General features: G+C 44.6%; 1 long non-coding RNA gene across 1 annotated transcript in view; it reads right to left on the bottom strand.

The window, feature by feature from the left end:
* LOC138744279 (uncharacterized) overlaps window positions 1-11,446 on the bottom strand; it is a 73,763-nt gene that overhangs the window by 21,348 nt on the left and 40,969 nt on the right. The gene's annotated exons all lie outside the window — the stretch shown is intronic.

Below are 11,446 nucleotides of genomic sequence, written 5' to 3'. Positions count from 1 at the left end.
ACGTGGAATAAAGGTATTCAAAATTTATTTATAAGTAGTTGCGGTATTCTTTTTGACTTGCGATGTTTTCCAGAATGCATCTGTATGGCTTTAATAATTCAAATATCACAGTAAAGATGTGGCACACAAATATTAGAGAATCAGTCCATAAAAAAGGTGGTCCTTTGTGGGTCCACGCTTAGCCAGTGACCCGGGTTTGTATCCGGTGCTGTTGGTAGGGTCCATAACTTTTTATGCCTTGGCGATTTGTATATTTATCCAGATACTTTGTGAATGTTGTGAGACTTCCTGTGTCCACCACTTTCCCAAACTGTGCCCCAGAATGCAACCACCTTCTCAGTGGGAGGATAAAGAAAATGCCCTCAGAACCCCTCTAATCCTGTTACTCTTCACTTCAAATTTGTACCCTCTCATTCTGGACACCTCTGTTAAGAGGAAAAGTTTCTCACTATCTCTGCCATCATGTATACTTCTAGCGGGGGCTGCCTCAGTCCCCTCCCCTCCAAGGAAAGCAAACCCAGCCCATCCAGTCAAATCTCAGGTCTGAAACGCTCCATCCCCAGTGGCATCCTGGTGAATCTTTGACAAGATTAAATCTTTTTTTTTAAAAATGTGACGATGTGAAGCAGCCTTTTCAAGAGGAAGATGTATGATGCATGAACATATACAGTGTTGTTAGAGAGTTGGAAAAACAGGAAACAAGTGTTCAAGCAGTTCATTTATTGATTATCAATATTACCTGCACTACCCTTATAATAATAAACACACACACCCCTTTAATGCAGTAAAATGATCCAAAGCATTTCTATGGAAGTGGAATTCAGCACAGTATCAGTCTTTCACTCTCAGCCATGTGAAGATGGACGGACAGTGTTCCTGGAGGCTAAAAGCTTAGAATAATTTGAACTTTTGTTCTGCATTAGAATAATTCTGTTGAAAGCACCTGTGATGAGACTCTGACTGAACTGTCTCCCAAATCTAAACAACATCAACATAAAGCAGCAAGTGAAACTATAATGACAGTTATCTCCTCCTCGTTGAATCACAACAAACTACTGGACCAGTGCAGCATTGAGATTTGGACAACACAATTGGAACCAGGCACAAGAGGAAGTAACCACTCCGGGAAGATTAACTGACAGAGTGTGAGGTAATTGGGGCAAGCAGAGATTTAAAAACACACCCCTTCCCCCTCTTCCAGGGCTTTTCTGTATTGTACTAGCAAGGGACTCGGGGATGGAGCTTGACCAGCTGAGTTCCTCCAGTGGCTCTGTGCATTGTACTCGATCCCCAGGACCTGCAGACTTCTAGTTTATCTCCCTGTAACCATGTCTGTTTCCCCCCGGATGCTCCAGCTCCTTCCCACGTGCCAAAGACCTGCAGATTGGTACACTAACTAGCCATATCGAATTGCCCATAGTGTATAGATTGAGTGGTTAAATCTGGGAGGGTTTGTGGGAATGTGGGGAGAATTGAATGGGATTAGCACAGGATTAGTGAAGATCCGTACTTCATGGTCAGGGTAGACTGATTGGTTGAAAGGTTGGTAACCGTATTGTATTATTACTGTGAACTTGGGCAGTAATTCAGATGACAGTAGTGAGACCAATAGTGGTGGCTATAGGGAGGGATATTATCCTGTGGGTTTTGCTCTTTAGTGCTTTCCTGCTGAAAGGTTGGATGATGGGAGATGTTTGCTAAGCATCCTGATGGTAGAATGACCTTTGGTTCATTTGCATGAATCACACTCAGCTGAGACGTGGAAAGGCATATGGTATCACAAAATTATTTCTCTGCATGAGCTCACACTCTCAAACCCTGGGGGGGTGAAAGAAACTAGAGAGAAAGAAAGAGATACCTCACCACAATAAAATCAGCATTAAAGCACTTTTTCTTTTAAAAATGGCCTGCGTCCTTTTGTTTAGGACATTGCCACGTGGCTTTCGTGCTCAGGCCAGTAGTTTGAGGTCATACCTACGCATTAGTTTGGACGATGTTCTGTGTGAAAGCAAGTACAGGTTATAATTAAAGAGAGAGAGAGAGAAAATATTTCACCGATGGAGAATTCAAAAGTAGTAGGATTAAATGTAAAATTGGCATGAATTAATTCAAGTGTTAATAATGAAGCTCAATGGAAAACTGAAGAACAAGGTTCTCAGGTTTTTTTTGGGGGGGGGGGAATTGCAACCTTCCTGACAGATCCAGGGAATGTTTCACTGTTCCCCTTTACACCTCATCCAGACCATTCTTGTTATGTGTCACTTTGACCACTCTCCAGTGTTGTCATTTCATCCATCTTGCCTTCTACACAGTGATCTCTTTTGTTCAAGTTTATTGTACCCTGACTCTACATATACAACCAGACAAAACAGCATTTCTCATGACCACAGTGCACACATAACACACAGCACATAATAATCTCTTCTCTCTTTGGCTTGGCTTCGCGGACGAAGATTTATGGAAGGGTATGTCCACGTCTGCTGCAGGCTCGTTGGTGACTGACAAGTCTGATGCGGGACAGGCAGACATGGTTGCAAGGGAAAATTGGTTGGTTGGGTGTTGGGTTTTTCCTCTTTTGTCAATGAGGTGGGCTCTGTGATCTTCTTCAAAGGAGGTTGCTGCCCGCCGAACTGTGAGGCGCCAAGATGCATGGTTGGAGGCGAGATCAGCCCACTGGCGGTGGTCAATGTGGCAGGCACCAAGAGATTTCTTTAAGCAGTCCTTGTACCCCTTTGGTGCACCTCTGTCTCGGTGGCCAGTGGAGAGCTCGCCATATAACACGATCTTGGGAAGCCGATGGTCCTCCATTCTGGAGACGTGACTCACCCAGCGCAGTTGGGTCTTCAGCAGCGTGGATTCGATGCTTGCGGACTCTGCCAGCTCGAGTACTTCAATGTTGGTGATGAAGTCATTCCAATGAATGTTGAGGATGGAGCGGAGACAGCGCTGATGGAAGCGTTCCATCAATGCTTCCATCAACATAATAATCACATACACACATAAAGATATAATGTAAAATAAGTATATATAAATATTTTGGAATAATTTACTCGTTCCTTTATAAGGGATCCAAGGTTACAGGATACCATTCGTCAATCTCACAGCCTTCAGGAAGTAACTATTTCCTAGCCGGGCAATCCTGATTTTGATGTTCCTGTGCCTCGTCCTTGATGGTAGTGGGTCAAAGATACTGAGTGATGGATGGTAGGGATCCTTGATAATTCTTTGAGCCCTATTTAAGCAACTGTCCCAATGAATATAATCTATCGAGGAAAGGGAGGCCCTAGTGATCTTCTTGGCAGTTTTGATGATCCTTGTGGTCCGATGTTTTACAGCTGGACAAGACGGTCAATTATGTCACTGTGAAATGTTGTCAAGATGGGGGCCGGTAGCCTTGCCCTCCTCCTTGGGAAGTGTAGGCACTGCTTCTCAAAATGTGTTCAAAGCTAACTACCCCACTCTCTGATGAAAGGTTGCCAAGCAGCCAGCAATGCTGGCTGATCTGCTCACCTATTTCCAGAACTTTCTCGTATTTAAAAATAATGATTTTACCTGCGATGCATGGTGAGTGAATAACAATTAACAAGAGAGGGAGAAGGGAATAGTCTATATGGAGAAGTGACATGAAGAGGGGTTGAAAGTGATTACATTAGGAGAGCTGTAAGTGCAGCTCAGACCATCACACAATGCCCCTTCCATTGACTCCAGCCTATATTTCCCACTGCCTTGGAAAAAGCAGCCAACACATAGAAAGACTATCCCACCCCGGCCACACTCTCTTCACCCACCCTCCCATCAGGAAGAAGATTAACGAGTCCGAGATTGCACACCACCAAATTCAAGGAGCCCTGCTGTATCAGACTCCTGAATGATCCTCGCACAAATTTTAAAAATGCTGTTGCCTTTACTCCAAACTATCTGACCTCTCCCTGTCACTCTGCACTTCTGCACTGTATCTTACTTGTTGTACTATGCATGGGATGTAGAGCTGGACTGCTTGCTAAAGAAACTTTCTCTCTGCACCTTGTTACGTGCCAATAAAATTAAACGAACTGTATTACAACAGCATCGAGGCAATGGGCTGAATGGCCTGCTTCATACTGAAAATACAATAATAGAATCAGCTTTCAGCAACAGGTCATGGGCAAACTGTAAGTGTTCTGTGTGATGCATTAGAGTGAGAAGTGCATCCATAATCTGTGTCATTCAGGAAGAGTCATTGCATGAGTTCTGTGTTTCAATAAACAGCCAGCAGTTTGACCAGAAACAACAGATTGAGCTCTGTTATAAAACATGGTGCTCCTGTTGTCATTCACTACAAGGGTTCAGCATCGTGTTCACTCTGTTTTTGAAAATAATTGTTGCATAAATAAATTGGTTTGTCGTACCAACTTCCGGAGAGTGGATTCAATGGAAGCATAGGAATACAGTAAAACCCCTGGTATCCGGCTCCTATGTGGATTAGTAGATGCTGGATAAGAGTATTTTCTGGTTGCTTATTCTTACAATGTCTAACTCAAACACCAGCACATAAACAGTTTAAAAGACAAAAATACTACACTGTACAAATTTCACTTGCATGAATATATAAACCTTAAAGTATTTTACTTTATTTTCAGTCACATTCTTTGAAAACATTTGCCGCATCTGCAGGTTCCTCCCCCTCCGCAGAGCGCCCGAAAGATGAACGGTAACATTGTAGATAATTAACCTACCCTCCCCATAGTTTACCAATAAAGCCTCTGACCGAGGCGACTCTTACTAAGCAGGGATGAGGAAACACTCCAAGAGAGTCACCCCAACGGCAAGCAGCATCACCCTGGGCGATGCTATTGCTGTTTCACTCAACTTTATGCAAACAGCTGCTATGAGCAAAGCACGACCAAATCCCTTCGCTGGCTGAATATTTGCTCCCATCTTTACCAATGGTTTATTTCAGAGAACATTTACTTTTACAATTTTAAGCTTACATATTTTAACCTATTATTTTCTTATTTATTTTAATTTTTAAAATTTATTTTCCTCAATTTTTTTTTGCAAGTTGCTTAAATTCCGGATAGCAGGGATTTTACTGTAGTTGTATTTGAGAGGCTTCCAGACGCATGAATACGAAAGAAATGGAAGGATTCCTGTCGGATGCAAGTAGAGCAGCAAAGTTTTGTTTGATTTGGACATGTTTAGACACCTGGGCCGAAGAGTCTGTTCTTGTGCTGTTCTGCTCCGTCCTGAGCATCAGATCACAGGGAGCCCAGTGGCAGAAGAACTAGCATTGGTTTCTCCCTCACTACCCATCCGCTCCCATCTCATTCCCTTGAGGAGCTTGTAGGGGGAGGGTGATGAGAACAGGTGGTGGAGGGGTGTTGGACAGGGATGTGTGGGAAATTAAATGAAAACTGGGGGAAGGGGTAAGAGTGGAAGTAGCTCGGGAGAAATGAATATCAAGTCCTTGCGTGAAATTGGAAAGGAATCTAAGGAGCGCCTTTTTCATACAGATGGTGCTCAATACGTGGAACCAGAGCTACCTGCAAATTGGAGGAGCAACACCTAATATTCCATCTGGTACTCTCCAGCTGGATGGCATTATTGAAATCTCCATTTTCTGCTAGAACACTCCCTGTTCACTTCCCCAACCCTTTCTCTTCTCCAGCTCGCCACTCCCTTCAATTTCCATTCACAGAGCCATCCCTCTGTTTACTATTGTTCCCTCTCTCCCCTATCCACCTATTAGCTCTTAGTCTGTGGGCTTTTGCTCTTTTCCCCTGCCCCTTCCCCTCCCCCCCCCCCCACCATTTTGTCCAGGCGCCTACCTACATTCTGCTCATACCTTGACGAAGGGCTCAAGCCCGAAACTTTGGTCGTGTATCTTTATCTTTGCTATATAAAGCACATGGTGCAGCCGAGATAGGTAAACTGGTTGACCGTTTTGAGTTTTGTGTGCCCGATGGAGATGTGGGGGGGCTGGTAATCATGGTGGGGAGCTGGCTGATGGAGGACCTCAGTTTTCTTCAGGCTAAATTCCAGGCCAAACATTTTGGCAGTTTCCGCAAAGCAGGACGTCAAGCGCTGAAGAGCTGGCTCTGAATGGGCAACTAAAGCGGCATCGTCTGCAAAGAGTAGTTCACGGACAAGTTTCTCTTGTGTCTTGGTGTGAGCTTGCAGGCGCCTCAGATTGAAGAGACTGCCATCCGTGCGGTACCGGATGTAAACAGCGTCTTCATTGTTGGGGTCTTTCATGGCTTGGTTCAGCATCATGCTGAAGAAGATTGAAAAGAGGGTTGGTGCCAGAACATCAGATGCAAGGATCGACAATGAGATAGACAACAGACTCGCCAAGGCAAATAGCGCCTTTGGAAGACTACACAAAAGAGTCTGGAAAAACAACCAACTGAAAAACCTCACAAATATAAGCGTATACAGAGCCGTTGTCATACCCACACTCCTGTTCGGCTCCGAATCATGGGTCCTCTACCGGCACCACCTACGGCTCCTAGAACGCTTCCACCAGCGTTGTCTCCGCTCCATCCTCAACATCCATTGGAGCGCTTACATCCCTAACGTCGAAGTACTCGAGATGGCAGAGGTCGACAGCATCGAGTCCACGCTGCTGAAGATCCAGCTGCGCTGGATGGGTCACGTCTCCAGAATGGAGGACCATCGCCTTCCCAAGATCGTGTTATATGGCGAGCTCTCCACTGGCCACCGTGACAGAGGTGCACCAAAGAAAAGGTACAAGGACTGCCTAAAGAAATCTCTTGGTGCCTGCCACATTGACCACCGCCAGTGGGCTGATATCGCCTCAAACCGTGCATCTTGGCGCCTCACAGTTTGGCGGGCAGCAACCTCCTTTGAAGAAGACCGCAGAGCCTACCTCACTGACAAAAGGCAAAGGAGGAAAAACCCAACACCCAACCCCAACCAACTAATTTTCCCCTGCAACCGCTGCAATCGTGTCTGCCTGTCCCGCATCGGACTTGTCAGCCACAAACGAGCCTGCAGCTGACGTGGACTTTTTACCCCCTCCATAAATCTTCGTCCGCGAAGCCAAGCCAAAGAAAAGATAAAGCACATGGTTTGACCTGAGTTTCTCCAGTGTTGTGTTTTCACTTGTGACGTCTGCAGACGTCCTTTTACTGATAATTGTGGAATCTGATTTACATTAAATGTACATTGAACATCATTCACTCTGATGGCAATAGTGGTTTCAGACCATTTTGTCAAAGAACTTTCTAGGGATCTTGAGAAATCACCTGTCATTTTGATTTATAGGCTTTTAAAATAATTATTTGGCTGCTTTGCAGTTGAATTATTTAAGAAAGTAGTGTGGTTTTGCTGAGCTAGCTGGCTGTCAGATTCACTTACAGATGCAGAATGATTAGTCTTTGGCAGTTTTGAGTAGCAGCCTCTCACAGAATCAAAGAGAAGAATTAATTTCCTTTTTTTATCTCCACTTTGGACAACAAAGTAAATGAGTCATAGAAGGGGCGGCAAGGTCAGCGAAGCGTTTAGCGCAAAACTGTTACAGCCCCAGTGACCAGGGTTCAAATCCAAAGCTGTTTGAACGTAGTTTGCACATGCTCCCTGTGTCTGCATGGGTTCACCCGGGTGCTCTGGTTTCCTCCCACCATTCAAAAATGTACCCAGGTTTGCAGGTTAATTCGGTGTAATTGGACTGAAAGGGTCTATTACTGTGCTGTATGTCTAAATTTCAGTTTAAACTGTAAGCGTTAAGAGGCAGCAATTTCAGTACAAGAGCCTGAGCCCTAATATTCTCTAATCCAGGAAGTGCCCTGGTGCACCGTCTCCAAAGCTTCCACAACCTCCCTGTAATGCAAAATAAAAGAACTTGGGTGGCATGGGCTCGTGAGCAGAAAGGGCCTGTTACCGTGATGTATGTCTACATTAAAAAAAAGAAAATTTAAACTGCACGGCATGGTTAGCCTAGCGGTTTGAATCTGGAGCAGTCTGTAAGAAGCTCTCCTTGTGAACTGTGTGGGTTTCCCTTGGGTGCTCTGGTTTCCCTCCCCACCCCCACCCCCGCCATGTTCCAAAACATACGAGGTTTGAGAGGTTAACGGGTGTATTCAAGCAGCATGGGTCTGTGGGCCATAAGGACCTGTTACCATGCTGTAACAACTTTGTGGACCGAAGGGCATGGACTGCTCTGTAATGTTCTATGTTCTTAAAATTGGTTTAGCTGTAGAAGACAAGGTATTATGAAGAGAGATAAAGCAGACTGCCCCCATATTCTCCAGAGCATTTTAGACCTACATTAAAACTAAGATGGCAACTAGGGAGAGAGTAGAGCCATTCAAGAACAAAGGAGGGAATGTATGCCTGGAGCAAGAGGAGGAGGATGAGGTACAAAATAATATTTTGAATCAGTATTCACCAAGGTTGGTGAGAGGTATGCTTACAGTTTAAACTGAAATTTAGACATAGTAATAGGCCTTTTCGGTCCAATTACACCGAATTAACCTACAAACCTGGGTACATTTTTGAATGGTGGGAGGAAACTGGAGCACCGGGGGGAACCCACGCAGACACAGGGAGCATGTGCAAACTACATTCAAAGAGCTTTGAAAAAAAATTTACTCCAAATGGAGCCTCACCAAAGTTTTATGCAAGCAGCAACATGACTTTCCGATTTTTACACTCATAACCTCAACTGAAGGCAATCACGCTGTATCCCTTCATTTCCATCCTCTCTACTTGCTTTGCCCCATTCAGTGAGCTCTGGACTTGCACGCCAAGATCCCTCTGCAGCTCATTGTTCCCCCGGGGTCCTAGTGTTTACTGTTTGCTTTCATCTTAAGTTTGACCTTAAGCCTCACACATCCAGATTAATCTCATTTCCCTTCCCACATTTCTAAATGGTCTTTATTCTACTGAACCCTTTAACAATCTTCCTCAATATCCACAAATCCGCCAATTTTTGTGTGGACTACAAGTCCACCCATCGATAGTTCCTCCAAATCATTAACATACAGCACTAATCCTATGGGACATAATTGGTCACAAGCATCAAGCCGGAATAGCAATTCTTATCCACTTTAATGTTCTTCAGGACCCTCAACTCCTCCTCCTCCTAGAATTTCAGCATATCTCTCACCAACCTTGGTGAATACCGACTCAATATTATTTTGTACCTCGCCCTCCTCCTCTTGCTCCAGGCATACATTCCCTCCTTTGTTCTTGAATGGCTTTACTCTCTCCCTTGTTGCCATCTTAGTTTTAATGTATGTCTAAAATGCTCTGGAGAATATGGGGGCAGTCTGCTTTATCTCTCCTCATACCTTGTCTTCTACAGCTAAACCAATTTTAAGAACATAGAACATTACAGAGCAGTACATGCCCTTCGGTCCACAAAGTTGTGCCGACCCATATATACTGAGCAAAACCCCTCCCTACCTCATAATCCTCTATTTTCCTTTCATCCATGTGCCTGTCTAAGAGTCTCTTAAATGCCCCTATTGTTCCAGCTTCCACCACCACCCCTGGCAATGCATTCCAGGCACTCTCGACACTCATGATCTTGTAAGTCACATCTCATCCTTCTTCATTCCAAAGAGAAAAGCCCTAGTTCTGTACCCTTAATTTTGAATTCAATCCACCAAGTCTCCATGGATTCCATTTGCCTTAAAATCTTCTGGATCTGCTAACCACGATGGACCTCGTTGAAAGCTTTTCTAAAGTCCATCCACCATCCCATCATCAATCAATCATCTTGGCCATCTCTCAAAAAATTCAATCAAATCTCTGGAGTCAGGAGGATGAGGAACGAATTCACAGAGGTCTACAAAATCATGGGATGATTAGTTCGGGTGACTGCAGAGTGTCTTTTGCCCAGAGTAGGGGACTCAGTAACCAGAGGACATTGCTTTAAAGTGGTTGGGAGAGAGAATTAACAGGAACCTGAGGTGTAATTACACGGAGGATGGTGGGTGTATGGGATCTGCATGTTATTCAAAAGCCTTAACTCCTCCTCCTTGAATTTCAGCATACCTCCCTAATTTCACCACCCTCCATGTCTTTCTTCTTGGTGAATACTGACTCAAAATACTCATTTCATTTCTCATCCTCCCCCTCTTGCTCCAGGCGTACATTCCCTCCTTTGTTCTTGAATTGTTCTACCCTCTCCCTAATTACCCTCTTAGTTTTAATGTATGTATACGGGGATAGTCTGCCTTGTCTGTCCTCATAACAACAGCCAACACAGCTTTAGTTACTTTGATTATTTGGGTGAGGTATCAGAAAACGACAGGCAAAAAACTTGGAGTTCTCTCCTTCTTCAAAGGACGGGTGAAAATTGGGCATGTGTCTGGAAAATTTTGAAGGTGACGGTGACAACTGCAGAAATAGAACTTGGATGACGTTCATCCACTATCGCGGTTCCTCTGTCTGTGGGTTTGGTGTGTCAAGTGAGGCTAAATTCTGGAGACAGGATGCTTGGAGCCAACAACAGTCTCCAAGGCAAGTTGCCAGAACCAGCCTGGTGTGCAAAGATGCCTCTTTTCTCCTGCCTCCAACAGGATTGGTGGATATTTAGTGATATCTGTTGGGATACTTACATTGCATGCACTTCCTGCTGACAAGGCCTTGTCACTTTTTTTGTCACATCTTTGTGTCAGCTTTTCCCACAATAAATTTCCACTATGGAAACTGCCTGTGTAAGCATGTGTGCATACTTACATCGTTTTAGCAGTAACAACAGTGTAGAGCCTGAGGCATTGTGACTTCCAATTTCTCCACACTCTGCCCATCTGCTGGTGGATTGAGCAATAATATGCAGTCCAGTGCTGGGGCTGGCCTTTAAAATGGGGATAGGATTACATGAGTAAGATTTGGCTTAATTATCCCCACCCACCCTTTCTCACTTGTTTGAAAAGACTTGGACTTAACTCCCCATGTGCGACATCATCAGCTAACATCAAAAATAATGTGGAAAAAATTAAGGAAAATAAAAACACAAAACTTAACAATAAAACAACCTCTTAATCTGGTGTTAAACAGAAAGTCTGCAGATGATGTGGTTGAGTGCTGGAGAAACTCAATGGGTCATGCAGCATCTATTGAGTAAAGGGTAGCCAACATTTTGGGCCTGCACCCTTCATCAGGTATGCACATGAATAAAAAGGTGGGGGAAGGGGGTTGGAGGAGGAGGGAGAGAGGAAGGGGCAGAAGGAGGGGTACAGACTAACAGGTAAGAGGTGGAAACAGGTCAGAGGATAAAAGAGAAAAAAGCTGAGATGCGATGGGAGGAGGGTCGCTCTCTAATAGGAGAGGGAAGGGGGTGGGGAATGCTTCTGTCAGAGAGCAGCAGCAATCATCAAAGACCCACACCACCCAGCACACACTCTGTTCTCGCTGCTGCTTCAGGAAAGAGGTACAGGTGCCACAAGACTCGCACAACCTGGTTCAGGAACGGCTGCTACCCCTTGATCATCAG

The sequence above is a fragment of the Narcine bancroftii genome, chromosome 10 (assembly GCF_036971445.1).
Source record: "Narcine bancroftii isolate sNarBan1 chromosome 10, sNarBan1.hap1, whole genome shotgun sequence".
NCBI lineage: Eukaryota > Metazoa > Chordata > Chondrichthyes > Torpediniformes > Narcinidae > Narcine > Narcine bancroftii.
Note: the sequence above shows the minus strand (reverse complement) of the source record. Positions and strands in the feature narration are given on the sequence as shown.